The following is a 16,913-nucleotide window of genomic DNA, read 5'->3' as shown; positions in this document are numbered from 1 at the left end:
GCATTCGAACACAGATCCTCCAACTCCTTTCCAGCAGGCCACGCTGCTTCTCCCTGAGCCCCACTTTCACCTTTTGGAGTATCTTGAGATCTGCCTCTCACGTCACATTGCATGTGGTCTATCACAAGACCCACTGATTCTTCCTCAGTTATAATTCTTAGATCCACCTTCTCCCCTCCCCCCAATCCCCTCCTTCTACGTACACTCCTCCAGCCACAGCGACACTACTGAACTACGGCCTGCTAGACTACACCTGCTTCTTGTTGTTGCAGTCCGTGTTTACTGCTGGCTTTATCTGTCTATCCCAACCTAACCTATGAGCCCCTCATGGGTCATGGACTATGTCTGATCCGATGATCTTGAATCCATCCCAGCACTTGGTACAGCGCTCAGCACATAAATAAAGACTGTCACAGCTACTAAGAGCCCTCACCCCTTGTATCAGAACTACAGGAACAACCTCCTTGCTGGTCTGTTTGCCTTCAGCTTCTCCCCGCTCCACCCTGGTCTGTAGCAGCCCAAGGATGATCTTTTCCAAATGTTGATTGGACCACCAGAGCCCCTCCTTGAAAGCTTCGGTGATTCCCGGTGCCGCTCGATTCAGACGGAAACCAAGTCCAGCCTGCCAGCTTTTCCACCCAGCTTGCGCTCTCTGCTGGATTGACGGTCCCTCTTCCCCGTCCGCGGCATATCACCTGCCGTTTCCCTGCCGGGAGCATTCTTCCCTCCCTTCCCTGCTTCAAGGCATAGCCTTCTCCGCTTCAAAACTCTTCTAAAAGTCCATCTCCTCTAAGAAGTCCTACCAGATCATCTATCTTCCCCACGCTGTCCTTGGGACACCACATTGCCAGCATTGATGAATATCTTTGGTAGTCCATGTATCAGGTATTTATGTTTTTAGCTGATTAAAGACATGATGACTTTGTCTGGGCCTGCCTCCTTTAGATTGTAAGTCTGGGGTCAGGCAGGCACGGTAACTCATTTTTCTTTTGTAATTCCCTTAATCGCCCGGTCAAAAGTTTGTTCAGTAAATACTGCAATTGCTGCTGCTGATGTTGATGATGATGAGGACGTGGTTTGTGGGTGGCATGCTTAGAAATTGGGTTTGATTAGTTTTGTTCCGATATATTAATTTTGTTTGACTTAGCAGATCTAGAGTGGCATTAAGTACACCTAATACACTCGGTTTATCGAAATGCATGTTTTTCGGATGCTTTCGAGCCCAAACAGTCTTAAGAATTAAGAAACGTGTGTCCCCCGAGAAGAACCTGCTTGGACACTGCATTATAGGAGAACTGGATATTTGTTATTCTAAGCTATGCAGTGTTGGATGTCCGGGTGGACAACTTCCCCTTGGGTCCTCCGAGACACCTGGTAGGCCGACCCAGTCTAGCACCACTCATGTTTTTGCTTGCTCATATCTCGGTTCCTGGCAGCTGTGAACGTTGGCTGCAGTGAGTTCTGGGGCCGGTCTCGTCCCTGGCCACTTAGGGACTTCGGGCCTCTGAGGGGACCTGACCGAGCTTCTTGATTGTCAATAATAATAATGATAAGCACTAGGAGAGTTACAAGATAATCAGGTGTAGTCCCCGTCCCACTTTGAGAGGGAAGGAGAACAAAGCATTTAATCTCCATTTTGCAGAGGAGAAAACTGATGAGTTTTCTTGGTTTTAACTCACCAAGTTAAAAGACTTGCCCAGAGTCATACAGCTGGCAAGTGGTGGAGCCAGACTCAGAACCCAGGTCTCCAGATTCCCAGAACCAGGTTCTTTCCACTACGTTACGCTGTTTCTCTGAAGTCTGGAATCCAGATGGCTTCTCTGGGCTGCTGTCTGCGTTGTCTTATTCAAAGACTGTCAACGTAACGATTGGGTTCATCTGGAGTGGGAAGAGGCAAGCGCTGTCTTCGAACACTGCTGTGAACTTCCTACGTGTATAGCAAAGGGCCCGAGGCAAAAACCTTTTGCCCTTGACTTGCGTCTTCTGTGGCAGCTGCTCTGGGGTGAGTCCTAAGGCGTATCTGGAACTCAGGTCAACTGTTGAACAGCTGATCCATTTACTTCCTAATTAATCAAAAAGGGTGTGCTGTCTACTTAAGCCATCTGGCTCTATTGCTTAGCATGTTCAATTTGTGGATACAAATTGCAGGGCAGTGACTATGTATTTTGACTCTTGTTTTGGCTCGTAATTGAGCCAGTCGATGGTATCTCTATTTGGAGGTAATGTAGGCCACGCTCAGGTGCGTGTAAGATCCTAGAATATCTTGTACGGGACTGAGAGACTAAGAGGCACATCTCTTTTTTTTTTAACAAAAAAGCATAAAAAGATGTTCCGTCATCTTTATGTTGCTGGTAGTATAGACACTTCTTTCCCTTGCCCTGGGCACTGAGGAAAGCAGAATGGTGCATTGGGTTTTTATAATAATAATTCCTGATTATGGTATTTGTTAAGGGCTTAATATATGCCAGACATTGTACTAAACACTGGTGTGGATTGGCCACAATCCCTGTCCCACATGGGGCTCACAGTTTCAATTCCCATTTTCCAGATGAGGTAACTGAGGCACAGAGAAGTGAAGTGATTTGCCCAAAGTCACACAGCAGGAAAGAAATCATCCCCTTTAGCATTTTATTAAGGCGTGTCTTCCAACTCTGTTGAAATCTGCCAGTTTCCTCTGGTGTTTTCGATCAATCAGTGGTATTTATTGAGAACTTACTGTGTGCAGAGCACTGCCCCAAGAGCTCGAGAGAACAATACAGTAGAGTAGGTAGATACGACCCCTGCCCTCAAGGAACCTTTTTGGTCCTCTGTTAAAGATGGTAAGAGTTGCACATTGGAAGATTTTCCAACGCCACTGAACTGTATCATTTACAATCAATCGATCAGTTGTATTTATTGAGCACTTACTGTACAGAGAACACTGTACTAGACACTTGGGAGAGTACAATATAATAATAATGTCGCTATTTGTTAAGCGCTTACTATGTGCAGAGCACTCTTCTAAGCGCTGGGGGAGATACAGGGTCATCAGGTTGTCCCACGTGGGGCTCACAGTCTTCATCCCCATTTTACAGATGGGGGAACTGAGGCACAGAGAAGTGAAGTGACTTGCCCACAGTCACACAGCTGACAAGGGGCAGAGCCGGGATTCGAACCCTTGACCTCTGACTCCCAAGCCCGGGCTCTTTCCACTGACCTACGCTGCTTCTCGAATATACCAGATACAATACAAAATACACTATACCAGAGCTGGTAGACATGTTCCTTGTCCAAAGGAGGTGGTGTTCTGGGGGACAGTAATCCTGGGTGCTGGTTATTATGGTGTGCTCACCTAGACAGTGGATCTCCGGAGAACTTCTCCGGGAGTGGGCTTGCCCCATGTTTCTTCTAGACAGTTCTGGCCCTTAGAATCCTCAGGAGATGGAGCTTCTGGGTTTTCATGCCCGAGGCATTGTTGTCCAACCACCAGGCTGGGCAGCAAACCAGCAGGTGGATTAGCCCCAGGTATCGGGACTTGTTTTTTCATCGACTCAACAAGGTGCCAGCTTCTCTCCTGTTTGTCTCCGGTTTTGGCCGGGAAGACCGAAAGGAGGAAGGGAAAACAGTGTGCGCTCTGAGTTTAGTCTAGAGGGTTTCCTGAAGAACTCTCCCTTCTCCCCACCTCTCACTGCTGTCATCACCTCCTCTTCCCTGTTCCCTTTCACTCGCCTTCTTTTACCGTTATCCCCACTTTTCTTCTCTCTCCTTATTTCCTCCTCTCCCCTCCTCCCTTCCCTTCCCACCCATCCACTATTCCATCCCAGACAGCCTCTGAGGAAGAACTGGTGTACCTCCGGAATTTTGGCCCTCTGTTTAGGAGAAGTTTGACCCAGCTAGAGTGGGGAGGCCTGGGGATGAGGCCAGGCAGCTTTCCTGGATTTAGGAGCAGATGGGAAGCGTTCGTTGGTTGAGTCTTTCTGAATAAAAGCCCCCATGTGAGTTAGAGCCCCCTAGGATGAAAAGATCAGTATCCCACGGTGGCAGACGGGTTTTCATCTAAGCTGACTGGTGCTGTTTTTTTTATTTTATGGTAGTGGTTAAGCACTTCCTATGAGCCTGACACTGTACTAAGCACTAGGGTGCTTAGTTAATCAGGTTGCTGTTGCTCACGGTTGCTTTAAGGCCTGACCTGCGACCATCTCTGTGTGAGGTCTGTTCTCCGGGAAGGTTCTGGCTCAAGTTCGAACGTCTCTTAAAAGTTTGCAAAACTTGGTCCCTATGTGATGGGAACTGTTTGCTCACTGTGCCTTGTGGCTGCTCTCCCTTGGCCACAGGCCTAAGTCACATGAGCCACTCCAGCTGCAGACCTCGAGGGTTGGTGACTGCACTCGTCGATACCAGACACCCGGCCGAGGTGATGATATGGAGCTTCGCTGAGCCTCACAAGGGCGTCACGAGGAAGGCTTTGCGGAAGTCTGCCTGAACCTAGGGCTTTTCTCCTGGGTTACCGATGAACCTCCCCTTCCCATTGCTCCCATTCCCTTCCCTTCCCAGTGAACATGGACACTGAGCTTGCCTCTAGGTTGTAAGCTCACTGTGGACAGGGAATGTGACTGTTTATTGTTGTTTTGTACTCTCCTAAGCGCTTAATATAGCGTAGTGGCGAGAGCATGGGCCTGGGAGTCGGAAGGTCATGGGTTCTAATTCCGGCTCCCCCGGTTGTCGGCTGTATGACCTTGGGCAAGTCACTTCACTTCTCCGTGCCCGAGTTACCTCATCTGTAAAATGGGATTTGAGACTGTGAGGCCCGTGTGGGACAGGGACTGTGTCCAAAACAATTTGCTTGTATCCACCCCAGCGCTTAGTACAATGTCTGGCACATAGCAAGAGCTTAACAAATGCCATATTTATTATTAATACAGTGCTCTGCGCACAGTACGTGGTCAATAAATATGATTGAATGAACTATTTTATTTATTTGTATTGATGTCTGTCTCCCCCGCTATAGACTGTAAGCTCATTATGGGCAGGGAGTCTGTTTATTGCTGTATTGTGCTTTCCCAAGCACTTAGTACAGTTCTCTGCACACAGTAAGCTCTCAATAAATACAGTTGAATGAATGAATGAACCTGAGTGAATAGGTGACACAGAGTGGAGGGCGAGTAGGGGAATTGAGGGTTTTGTTAGGCAAAGCATCTTGAAGAGGGTGGTGGAGAGTGGGATATGAAGGGGGAGGGAGTTCCTGGCCAGAGAAGGGATGTGGTCAAGGGGTCTGCGCTAAGATAGATGAGATAGAGATACAGAGAGTGGGTTGGCTTTAGAGGAGTGGAGTGTGCAGGTTGGGTTGAAGTAGATCAGCGAGGCAAGGTAGGAGGGGGAGAGCTGATTGAATACCTTAGAGCCACTGGTAGGGAGTGTGCAAGTGGATTGGCAACCACTGGAGGTTTTTGAGGAGTAGGGGGCTGGGGATTAAACCATTTTTAGAAAAATGATCTGGCCTGCCGAATGAGGAATGGACTGGATGGGGAGAGACAGGAGGCTGGGAGGTCAGCGAGGAGGCCGGTGCTGTAGTCAAGGTGGAATATGATGAGGACTTGGTAGCGGTTTGGATGGAGAGGAAATGGTGGATTCTAGAGATGTAGTGAATAGTGTGTGTTGAGCACAGAGCACTGTATTGAGCGCTAGGGAGAGTACAAGAGAGTTGGTAAACGTGATCCCTGCCCTCAAGGAGCTTACAATCTAGTGTGGGAAAAAAGACACTGAAACAGTGTACACATTAGCCTCCGCTCCAGCTTAATCCTCCTCGACCTCTCAGCTGCCTTTGACACTGTTAGCCACCCCCTTCGCAACCTTGACTTCACTGTGGGAGTCCTCAGTGCTCAGTTCTGGGTCTCCTTCTATTTTCCATTTATACCCACTTCCTTGGAGAACTCATTCATTCCCATGACTTCAACTACCAACTCTATGTGGGTGATTATCAAATCTGCACCTCCAGCCCTTATCTCTCTCCACCTTTGCGATCTCGTATTTCCCCCTGCCTTCGGGACATCTCTACTTGGATGTCCCGCTGACACTTCAAATTTATCATGCCTAAAACCGAGCTCCTCACATTCCCACTCAGACCCTGTCCTCCCCGTGGTTTTGCCATCACTGTAGACGGCACCACCATCCTCCCGACTCACGAGATCGTAACCTTGACTCATCTCTTTTATTCAACCCACATATTCAATCTGACAGCAAATCCCGTCAGTTCAATCTTCACAGCACCTCTAAAATTCACCTATTCATCTCCATCCAACCGGCTACCATATTAATCCAAATACTTATCCTCTCCTGCCTTGATTACTGCATCAGCTTCCTTGCTGACCTCCCTGCCTCCTCTCTCTCCACTTCAGTCCATATTTCACTCTGCCCGGATCATTTTTCTATAGAACCATTCAGTCCACGTTTCCTCACTCCTCGAGATCCTTGAGAAGCAACGTGGCCTGTTGGATAGAGCATGGGCCTGAGCGTCAGAAGGTTCCGGGTTCTAATCCCAACTCGTCTTTTATCTGCTGGGTGACTTTGGACAAGTCACAGTTTCTCTTTCCCACTTCTGTAAAATGGGAATTAAATTTGTAAGCCCCATGTGGGCCATGGACTGTCCAACCTGAATATCTTGTATCTACCCCAGTGGTTGGTACAATGTCTGGCTCATAGTAAGCACTTAACATAGTAAGCCATTAAAAAAAATAAAGAACCTGCAGTGGCTGCCCATCGACCTCTGTATCGAACAGACACTCCTCACAATAGGTTTTAAAGCACTCAGTCATCTTGCCCCCTCCTACCTCACCTCGCTGCTCACCTACCATAACCCAGCCCTCACACTTCATCCCTTTAGCGCCAACCTCTCTCACTTGACCGGGATCTTATCTATCTCGCCGTCGATCCCTCTCCCAAGTCCTGCCCCTGGCCTGAAATTCCTTACCTCTTCATATCTGACAGATGTTCACTCTCTTCTTTCATTTTTTTTTGATGTATTTGTTTAGCACTTACTATGTGCTAAACACTGTTGCACTGCTTAAGCACATCTCCTCCAAGAGATCTTCCCTCTCTAAGCCCTTAATTCTTCTCCCACTGTCCCTTACACTTATATTTGCTGTGTTTATTCATTCATTCATTCAATAGTATTTATTGAGCGCTTACTATGTGCAGAGCACTGTACTAAGTGCTTGGAATGTACAAATCGGCAACAGATAGAGACAACCCCTGCCCACTGACGGGCGCTCAGTCTAATCGGGGGAGACAGACGGACAAAAACAATGGCAATAAATACAGTCCATACATATATCCGTACATATCCATAATGCATTTTTTAATATTGACGTCTGTCTCTCCCTCTAAACTGTAAGCTCACTGTGGGCAGGGAATCAACTCTGTTATACTGTACTCTCCCAAGTACAGTACGCTGCACACAGTAAGCATTCGATAAGTACGATTGATAGGCAGAAGAAGAAGTGGATGTGTATGAGAGTTTGGGCTTGAATATTAAGGTAGGTAGAGAGTAATCAGGGAAAGCTTCTTGGAGGAGATGTGATTTAAGGAGGGCTTTGAAGATTTGGGGAGTGTGGCCTAGTGGAAAGAACACTGGCCCGAGAGTCAGAGGAACTAGAGTCTACTCCCGGTTCTGCCCCTATCTGCTGTGTGACCTCGGGCAAGTCGCTTAAGTTTTCTGTGCCCCAGTTCCCTCATCTTCAAAATAGGGACCTGGTCTCCCTCCTACTTGGTCTGGGAGCCCCATGTGGGACCTGATCATCTTGTATTTACCCCAGCACTTAGTACAGTGCAGGGCTCACAATAAATGCTTAACCAATAGCACATTTATTAATTAACTATTAGGGGCAGTGGAGTTTCAGGAATGGAGAAGGGCAGGGTTAATTGATCTAGATGACTGACAACCTGGTTCATGTTATCAGTGATAAGCATGGAGTAGTGGATAGAGTACCAGTCTGGGAGTCAGGAGGTCATGGGTTCTAATCCCACCTCTGTCACTTGCCTGCTGTGTGACCTTGGGGAAGTCACTTCACTGTGCCTCAGTTTCCTCATCTGCAGAATGGGGTTTCACTAACTGTTCTCCCCTTTACTTAGACTGTGAGCCCCAGGTGGGACCTCATTATTTTGTATCTATCCCGGCTTAGTACAGTGCCTGGCACATAGTAAGCACTTAACAAATATCATTATACCACATGATTATAAGTATAATAGTATTTTTAATAGTATTTATTGAGCGCTTACTATGTGCAGAGCACTGTACTAAGCACTTGGAATGTACAATTTGGCAACAGATGGAGACAATCCCTGCCCAATGAGGTTGTTCCACATGGGGCTCACAGTCTTAATCCCCATTTTACAGATAAGGTAACTGAGGCACAGAGAAGTTAGGTGACTTGCCCAAGGTCACTTAGCTGACAAGCGGCGGAGCCGGGATTAGAACCCATGACCTCTGACTCCCAAGCCCGGGGTCTTTCCACTGGGGGAGAACCCCTGCTGCTCAGTTCTTTCTTTACTTGAGACCAGACAGAACTACTCATGCACGTTAAGGTCTTCTGCTCTCACTAGGATTGGGAGTTTGCAGAAAGCAGTGCCGACTACCCCAGGAATCTGCCCAGTGACATGAAAGAAGGGTGGGGAGCGGTTCTGGCTTAGCTGCTGGAAGAAGCTCAAGAGCTTAGTAACAGTGCTGTGCACACAGTAAGCACTCAATAAATCCCACCAATGATGGAATCCGGGCCTCTCTGTGCAATCACCCAGTTTTCTCCATCGTTGCTGAGAGCAGCGAGGCTCTGAGAGTTGTACCGAAGCAAGGGGGCGTGGAGCCCGGCTAGTGGAGGCCCCACTGGATTGCTGTGCCACGTCCTGTAGAATTATATCGCTGCATGGAAAGTGGGCACTGACTCAGTCCCATGTTTTTAAAAGGGAAAAGAAGCAGAATGGAGCAGCTCATCAAGCCCTAAGGTTGGCCACAAACAGCCCCGGGTTTCCGGGCTGCTTGGTGGGAAGATGGGGGACCTTCCAAAGGAATGCTTCAGAGTTCAAGCCTGAAGCTTTCCGAATTATGCAATGTGGTCGGCATTGTCTTAGGAAGCACGCCCGTTAACGAACTCTCCCTACCCCCAAACCGCCTCTTCAGGGGGTCCGCTCAATGCTCCGTGTTTCTCTCATTCCCGGTTTCTGTCTTCAAGAAGATTTCTCTGTTTTTACATTGTTAATACTTAGGAATGCCAATGCTAACAGAATTAAAGCGTGGCTCGGCCTAAAGAGATTCATATTTCAGGGGAGGTTGGGTGGGTTTTCTTTGACTTCTCCCCAATATCCTTTTTCCCTCCTAACAGTGCAAGCATATACTTGCGGGTAGGCCAGGACCCCCACCCCCCAGTCCCCTTGCCCTTCTATGGTCTTCGCTTTCACTCTGTTTTCTTGTCCCTCCCATTGCCCAGAGAGGCATTGGAATTGATTTTTATAGCGTGCCAACTCCTTCATTTTTCTCCCCGGCAAGCCCATGGGTCACAAAGTGAAAACTAACAGACTTTGAAGAGCACCAGACTCTCTTCCCCAGGGACGTAAGAGGTCCAGCATGGATCCTGGGGGCCAGAGAGACTAAACTCTGCAGCTAAGGAGCCCTATTTCACCCCATTCCAGAGTGGTATAAATATTCCTTCGACATTTTGAGCAGCAGGATGGATAGCAAGAGCAACTTTCCTCCCCTTCGATAAAGTCTCAGTTTAGTGCATCTCTTCAGTGTCTCTTTATCCAGAAAGCTGGTCTGCGTGCTTGTTGTCCTGTGAGTTGGCTCCAGGTAATGTCCAAGCTGCTGCTTGCTTTTTTTTTAAGAACGGATTTGGAGCTGTGTCATTTCACAGTGGACTCATTTCTTTGGCCTGGGAGAGGGAGTTTTGCAGGCGAACCGTGGTCCAGAGAGCAGGAAAGAGGTAGCTCATGAGAGAAGAATGATGGGTTAACTGACATTTCCTGTCTTGTGTATCATGCAACTGGTGTGCTTAGTTTTTGTTGGCTGGGGAGTGAAAATCCTGCTGGCTGGGAGACTGAGCCGAGGAGCCGATAAACCCTGTAGATAATGTCCGGGTTTTAGGAGTGATTTATTGGGGAGTGGGGATTAATAAACCCTCAATTCCTTAATAGAGATATTAGGGGAGTCTCGCAGGTTCCGGTAACAAGACTGATAGGATTTTTATTCTTTCCCTTAGACGTAAATAGGCCTATAGTAATTCGTATATAATGTCATTGTTTTAAGATTCAGACTAGACAGTTCACACTCCATGCCAGGCCTTGAGGCTTTCCCTGCTCTGGCCTTTCTCCAGCCAGCCCATGAGGAGGGATGTGTGTGTTCTCATTTATGGAGAAAGGTCACACTCGAGGAGCAGCGTAGATCGATCCGGCTTCCGTAGAGAAGTGCGTCTGACTTTGGGCACCAAGCTGTGTTTTCCAGGATCTAAGGGAAACTGAAAGTCTCCTTAAGGGAGTGTGGCCTAGTAGACAGAGCATGGGCCTGGGAGTCAGAAGGACCAGGGTTCTAATCCTGGCTCCACCACTTGTCTGCTGCGTGACTACTAGACTGTAAGCTCATTGTGGGCAGGGAATGTGTCTGTGATTCTGTATTCTCCCAAGCGCTTAGTACAGTGCTCGACTGACTGACTGACCTTGGGCAAGTTGCTTCACTTTTCTGTGCCTCAGTTACCTCATCTGTAAAAAGGGGATTAAGGCTGTGAACGCCAGATGAGACGTGGACTGTGTTCAACCCCATTACTTTATATCTACCCCAGGACTTAGAACCGTGCCCGCCACCTAGTAAGTGCTTAACAAATACCACAATTAGTAATAGTATTATTATTAAAACCCTCAAATTCCTTCACAATAAATATCTCAATTTTAAAGGGACACTGAGGAATTTATTTTCAGATTGGAAGAGGTCTTTGGATGGCCAAAAGTCTTGGGGAGGGGAGGAAGGAAGGGATGCTTTATTTAAAACCACATTTCTGACTTAGATGGGGTTATGAGATTGATGTCTTTTTTTCCGAGATATCTAGAAACATTTTAACTGATTCCTGAGGACAGGGAGACAGGGACATTTGGAGGAGGCAAACAGGTAGAATAGCTATTAAAAAAATTCTCTCTCCAGTGACTCATTCGTGTGTGTCAAAAATCAAAAGAAATTGTCAGTCAATATTTCCTGAGCAGTCCATCTCCACTGAAGCCCTGTGGCTCTGATTTGAAGCCAAGATGGGCTAGAAGGTGTATCCTGCCCTTTGCTATCTGGTGAAGGTGAACGGTGATACCAAACCATTAACACTCAAATACTTTTCAAAGTGTGTGTGTGTTGAGGTGGGTGGGGTGGACGAGTTGGCTGATATTTGGATGAGGCAGGAGACCAGATCTCCTCAGAGAACAAGACAGTGTGGCTTGGGAAGAGCCCACGCCTGGGAGTCAGAGGATCTCCATTCTAATCCCAGCTCTGCCACTGGCCAGCATTGTGACCTTGGACAAGTCACTTAACTTCTCTGTGCCTCAGTTGCCTCATCTGTAAAATGGGATAAGGAACCTGATCTCTCTTCTACTTAGAATGTGAACCCTAAGTGGGACCAGGGCCCATGTACGACCTGATTATTTTGTGTCCACCATAGCACTTAATACTCTGCTCAGCAAATAGTAAGCACGTAAAAAATACCGCCACAATTACTTTGCCTGTTTGGAGAAGGTTCCATGGGGAGAGGTTGGTTTTAAACTAGTTTTGAAGAAGGGGCAGGAGGAGTGTGCTATGAAAACTGTACTAGGTTTCCACGATTAAAAAGGCACAGAACCAGAAGTTGGTTTTCTAGTCCAGATTTTCTCACTGATTTCCTCCAACAACTCAGCCCTCCCACTTTGCTCCTCTTATGCCAACCTACTCACTGTACCTCAATCTCATCTATCCTGCCTTTGCCCATGTCCTGCCTCTGGCCTGAAACTCCCTCCCGCTTCATATGTGACAGACCATCCCACCTCTGAAGCCTTATGAAAATCATATTTCCTCCAAGAAGCCTTCCCTGACTAAGCCCTCCTTTTTTCTTCTCCCACTCCCTCTGTCTCCTGACTTGCTCCCTTTATTCATCACCCCCCCCCAGCCCCCTAACACTTGTGAACATAGTTATAATTTATTTATTTATATTAATATCTGTCCCCCTCCTCTAGACTATATGCTTGTTATGGACAGAGAATGCATCTGTTCACTGTTTATGTTGTACTCTTCCAAGTGCTTAATACAGGGTTTTGCACACAGAAAGCGCTCAATAAATACAATTGAATAAATGAAGGAATGAATGAACTCCCCTACCAAGTCCTCATCTCCCTTCCTCCCTCTCCCTTCTGCGTCACCTTGGAACTTGGATTTATACTCTTTCTTCACCCAACCGTCAGCCTTTACTGCACTTATGTACATATCCGTAAGTTGTGTTAGTGCTATTCTACTCCTCTGGATTGTAAACTCTTTGTGGCCAGGAAATGTGTAAGCCAACTCTGTTATGTTGCATGTTCGCCAGAGCATAGTTCAGTGCTCTGCACACAATGTGTGCTCAATAAATATGATTGATTGATTGTTCTATCAACTCTCAGTTTCCCCACTTCTAGAAAGGTCTTTCTCGGGGGGAGCTGGCTTTCTTTCTGATTCACTGAAGAACCGTTCTCCCACGTCTCCTTCCACTCTCCGCCACCTTTCCTTCCAAGTATAAGTTCAGACACTCTTACAATTTTAACTGATGCCACTCAGTTTTCCTACTCCACTGAATTTTACCTCCAAGATGGTGGAAGCACTCTACTGGGCGTGCTTGAAATGACTTCAGTTGAGGAATAGAGTCATTATCCAGGGTGAATAGAATGAATACGTTTCTGTCTAGTGGGTCTTGGGGGAGGGAAAAGTGAGTGAACATTTCAGGAAGGCCAGCATTCAGGTGGGCCTGGGTTAGTTTGACCCAGGCAGCCTTGGCGAACCTCCTCTGGAATTTTGAGAGGCGTTTCCAGTGAGACCTAGTCATTTTATTCAGATGTCTTGGCATGGCTGTTTGCTTGAGAGTGACATATGGTAGGATCATGGTCTAAGGGACAAGACTCCCGGATGGCTCACTGTACCACACAAGATAGACAGATGGTGGCTTATTCAACCTTGGAAAGGAGTTTAATCCCACATATTGGCTGGGCTGGGTGCCAAGAGAGTTGCCTGTGGAATGAGGCAATGCTTTAGCGGGTTCACTTAGAAACACATAGTATGGCAGTGCCAGAATGTCCCATGGCACTCCGGTGGGCCTTTCATACAGAAAGCTCCATAACACTCCAGTGGGGGACTGACTGCTGAAATGTATGGACAACTGAAAGGTCTCACAACAGTCCCGCAGTTAGAGTCACCAAACCCACCAGCCCAGCTAGGCTTTCACTCTGCCAACACGAGCTCTTCCATTCGACAGTCAGCCCCTCGAGAGCAGAGACCTTGTCCCTTCTTTTTCACTCTACTCTCTCGAACGGTGCTCAGTCAGTGGTCAAAGGCCAATGAATGAATTCTAATGCCGCTGACGAGAGTTACAAGCAGCCGTCTCCCTCTTCACCTCCTCTCATCTGTTCTCTCTCACCCCTTCAATTTCCCCTTCTGACCGGGACCATTAATGTGGGCTCGTGAGAGAAACGGCTGGCACGCTGACTTCGAATATAAAATGGAGGTTGGCAGCTATAGCAACAGTGGAATGCTGCACTTGTCTCAATTTACGTGGACAGGATTGTTACCCTTGCCACAGGCTGGTGGACAGGTGCCGATCTCCTTGGCTTCCTAAAGTATTCCAGATGTAGTTTATCTTTCCTATAACCTAAAAATCCATGGCAGGGATTGCTGCCCTGTGGGGGTCAAAGATGCTGTTGCTGGTAGAGCGGTATAATAATGGGTGCAAGTGGGGTTGATACTGTCTTTCCACATTGTGACTTCTGGGTCACTTGTGCAGTCATCACCCACAGAGGCGGGCTGTGTTGCGTTTCTGCCCCCGTGTCACTTCTCAAATCTTCCGCGCCAAGATAAACTGTAAGGTCGTTGTGGGCTGGGAACATGTCTGCTAACTCTGTTGTATTCTCTCGAGTGCTTAGTACAATGCTCTACACGTAGTAAGCACTCAATAGATACCATTGATTAATAGTCACTCCATTTCTGATCGCTGCACACCAGTCCGGCTTGCCTTCTAGAGCTGTCTCCCAGCTGTTCCTGCAGTCCAACTACCCCCAAGGCTCTGTTTCAATGCCACCATTAATATTTTTCTTTAAACTACTATGTTTCTGGTTCTTGCCGCTTTGCTGCGTGGCCTTGGTCAAGTCACTTAACTTCTCTGTGCCTCAGTTCCCACATTCGCAAAATGGAGATTCATTGACTGTTCTTCTACTAAGACTGTGAGCCTCTTGTGCGACCTGATGGTCTTGTATCTGCCCCAGCACTTAGTACAGTGCTTGGCACATAGAGTTTAACAATTATTATTATTACTATTCTCCCATTACATCTGTGTCCTTAACACGGCTGCTTGGTATCCTGCTGTGGGCCACTTTCCTCGCAAGTCATATACAGCAAAGGTGGACTGGGACAAGAATTACCTCGATGCTGGTTGTCCAACATGAACTCATTTTTTGTGATTCGGCCTCGACGCTTGGTGCCACATAGGTAGCGTGGGTGGAAATGCTCTAGAAATTGGATGTGGCATCTGGAGATTAAGACTTATGAGTCCCACAAGGGACAGGGATTGTGTCCAACTGGTTTTGCTTGTATCCACCCCAGTGCTTAGGACAGTGCCTGGTACATAGTAAGTGCTTAACAAATACCAAAATTATCATTAGTATTATTACTTGGGTAGGTTCAGTTCTGGCAGCACAGAAATAAGTTAGCAGTTGATCATAAAATGTTCAATTTGATCTGAAGCCGAATACTTTAATGGTGCCACCCTCTCAATCAATCCAGAGTTTTTATTAGTTACTGTATGCAGAGCACTGTATTAAGTGCTTGGGGAGTACAAAAGAGTTAGTAGGCAGGATTCCTGTCCTTACAGTCTAGGTAGGGGAAACAGATGCTAAAATAGACTGCAGGTAGGAAGAAGCAACTGAGTCAGTCACCCAAAGGTGAATAGTAGGATGGCAAAATTGTTTTTGCAGTCAGTTCTCTTACTTTTTCCTCCAGATTGGGAATGATGATGATGATGACAGTGATCATTTAAGGAGGGCTTTCTGTGGTCTGAGCACTGTACTGGGTGCTTGGCTAAAGAAGTCACCAGTGCACTCAGAAGCCAGGAAAGATGCAGGACTCCCAGATCTGGTGACTCCTTTAACCAAGCAATCAGTTATTTTTGCAGAATTATGTATCTTCTTTCATTTGGGGGATTCCGAATGAGGGGGTGGGTTTAAGGGGAAGAATGGTCATTTATTCTTGGATTTGGTCCGAGTTGGTAAACCCAACTTTACTTTTGAGGTGCCTGACATGTTCCCTCTTCCACTGCATCCCAGAAGCAAACCATCTTTATCTTGGAAAACTTGCAAGCTCTCCCTCTCCCTTAAAAGCGGGATTCCCATAAAATTAACATTTGACGGATTCATGAAGGCATTGAAATCCAGGGGGTGCAGTTCCATTTTACAGATGGGGAAATGAAGGCTGCATAAAATTGAATAACTCACCTAACACGAAGTCCTGCAGAACTGGAACCCTCTGAGTTTCCCCTCCCTACTCTTAACGCTCACCTCTCCCCACCCACCTCTGCAGGCCATGCCGACTATGGGTTCTTCTTTCTGGAGGGCTTGGGCATCTCCCAGTGTCAGGCTGCTTGGGCCCTAGATTGCCCATGAATCTCTTTCCCTCTCTCATCAGATCATTGAGCTCAGTACTTGTCAACACTAAGCTGCTCTCCCCTGCAGGGCGGGGTTCAGGAATGGACATCCGTGGCCAGATGGATTTCTTGTCTCTCTCTGCCGCTCCCTAACCTCTCTCTGCCTGATGCCACGAGCCACAGCACCGGGAATTAGACCGGCCATTCCATTTCACTTTTCCTGCTAGGAGTTTGGGCAAGATGAGATTCTTTAGGAAAGATGGAGTCTGCCTTCTTCATGCTAACGGGTTAATATTTGTTTCAGCCTCCAAACATGTGTGTGCATGCAACTTCCCCAGATAAATGTTATTATCGTATCATTACAAATACCATTTAAAAAAAATAAACTGAGGAGAATCTGGTTTCAATTCTGGACCCTGCCCAGAATGGTCTCAGGGGCCGCTGAGAAACTTTTAAGGTGGTAGGCCAAAGGCACCGTGTGGTATGATTCCAAACTCCCTATTCTGCTCTCGTTCAGCTCCAGGCTGCACTGGGTAGGAAGTGTCCGGGATTCCCCTGCTGATTCACAATGTTAGTTTCACTCGACTCTCCGGCCTGTCAGGCAAAGGGGATTTGCCACTAAAACTGTTAGGTCTAATTTATCCAAGCGGGGCTGAAAAGGATGTGTTTGGCTTGGACGGACCGGATGGGTCTAAATTGGGATTGGAAACTCCTTAATACTTTTTGATTGACTAGGATTCTGCCTGACTGACAGTTGCTCCTGGGGAGAGAGGTGAGAGTTGGGTTGTATGACCCACTCTCTCCTTTCCCCCTTCCTCTCCTTCCCCAGAGTGGCCAGATGGCCCTGAGGTCTCCCAGGGACAGGCAGCAGGGCGGGTGGAGAGTGTGAAATGTTGTTGGGGGAATTAATTGGTTGTACTTGGTCCCAAAAGCGTTGGGCTTCAGCCTGGACTGAGTTTCTTCCTTAAATTGATACATTTTTAGACCCAAAGTGAAATATATTTTTGAAAAATTATTTTTGAAGAGGATGTTTAATCTGAGCAGAGGCACCTGGGGGATCACTCAAGG

The 16,913-nt window shown here is 47.2% G+C and overlaps 1 protein-coding gene across 4 annotated transcripts in view; it reads left to right on the top strand.

The window, feature by feature from the left end:
• The window catches only part of LDLRAD4 (low density lipoprotein receptor class A domain containing 4), a 365,789-nt gene that overhangs the window by 45,450 nt on the left and 303,426 nt on the right, over nucleotides 1-16,913 (top strand). For 2 of the 4 annotated variants that reach the window (XM_029065134.2, XM_039912130.1), the window contains exon 1: nucleotides 730-885. The exons of the other annotated variants lie outside the window; for them this stretch is intronic. The gene's annotated coding sequence lies outside the window, so the exon portion shown is untranslated. Of the gene's footprint in view, nucleotides 1-729; nucleotides 886-16,913 lie in introns of those variants that run through there. 4 annotated transcript variants of the gene reach the window in all.

The sequence above is a fragment of the Ornithorhynchus anatinus genome, chromosome 5, assembly GCF_004115215.2.
Source record: "Ornithorhynchus anatinus isolate Pmale09 chromosome 5, mOrnAna1.pri.v4, whole genome shotgun sequence".
Lineage (NCBI taxonomy): Eukaryota > Metazoa > Chordata > Mammalia > Monotremata > Ornithorhynchidae > Ornithorhynchus > Ornithorhynchus anatinus.
The sequence above is the reverse complement of the archived record's forward strand: the minus strand, read 5'-3'. Positions and strand labels throughout refer to the sequence as shown.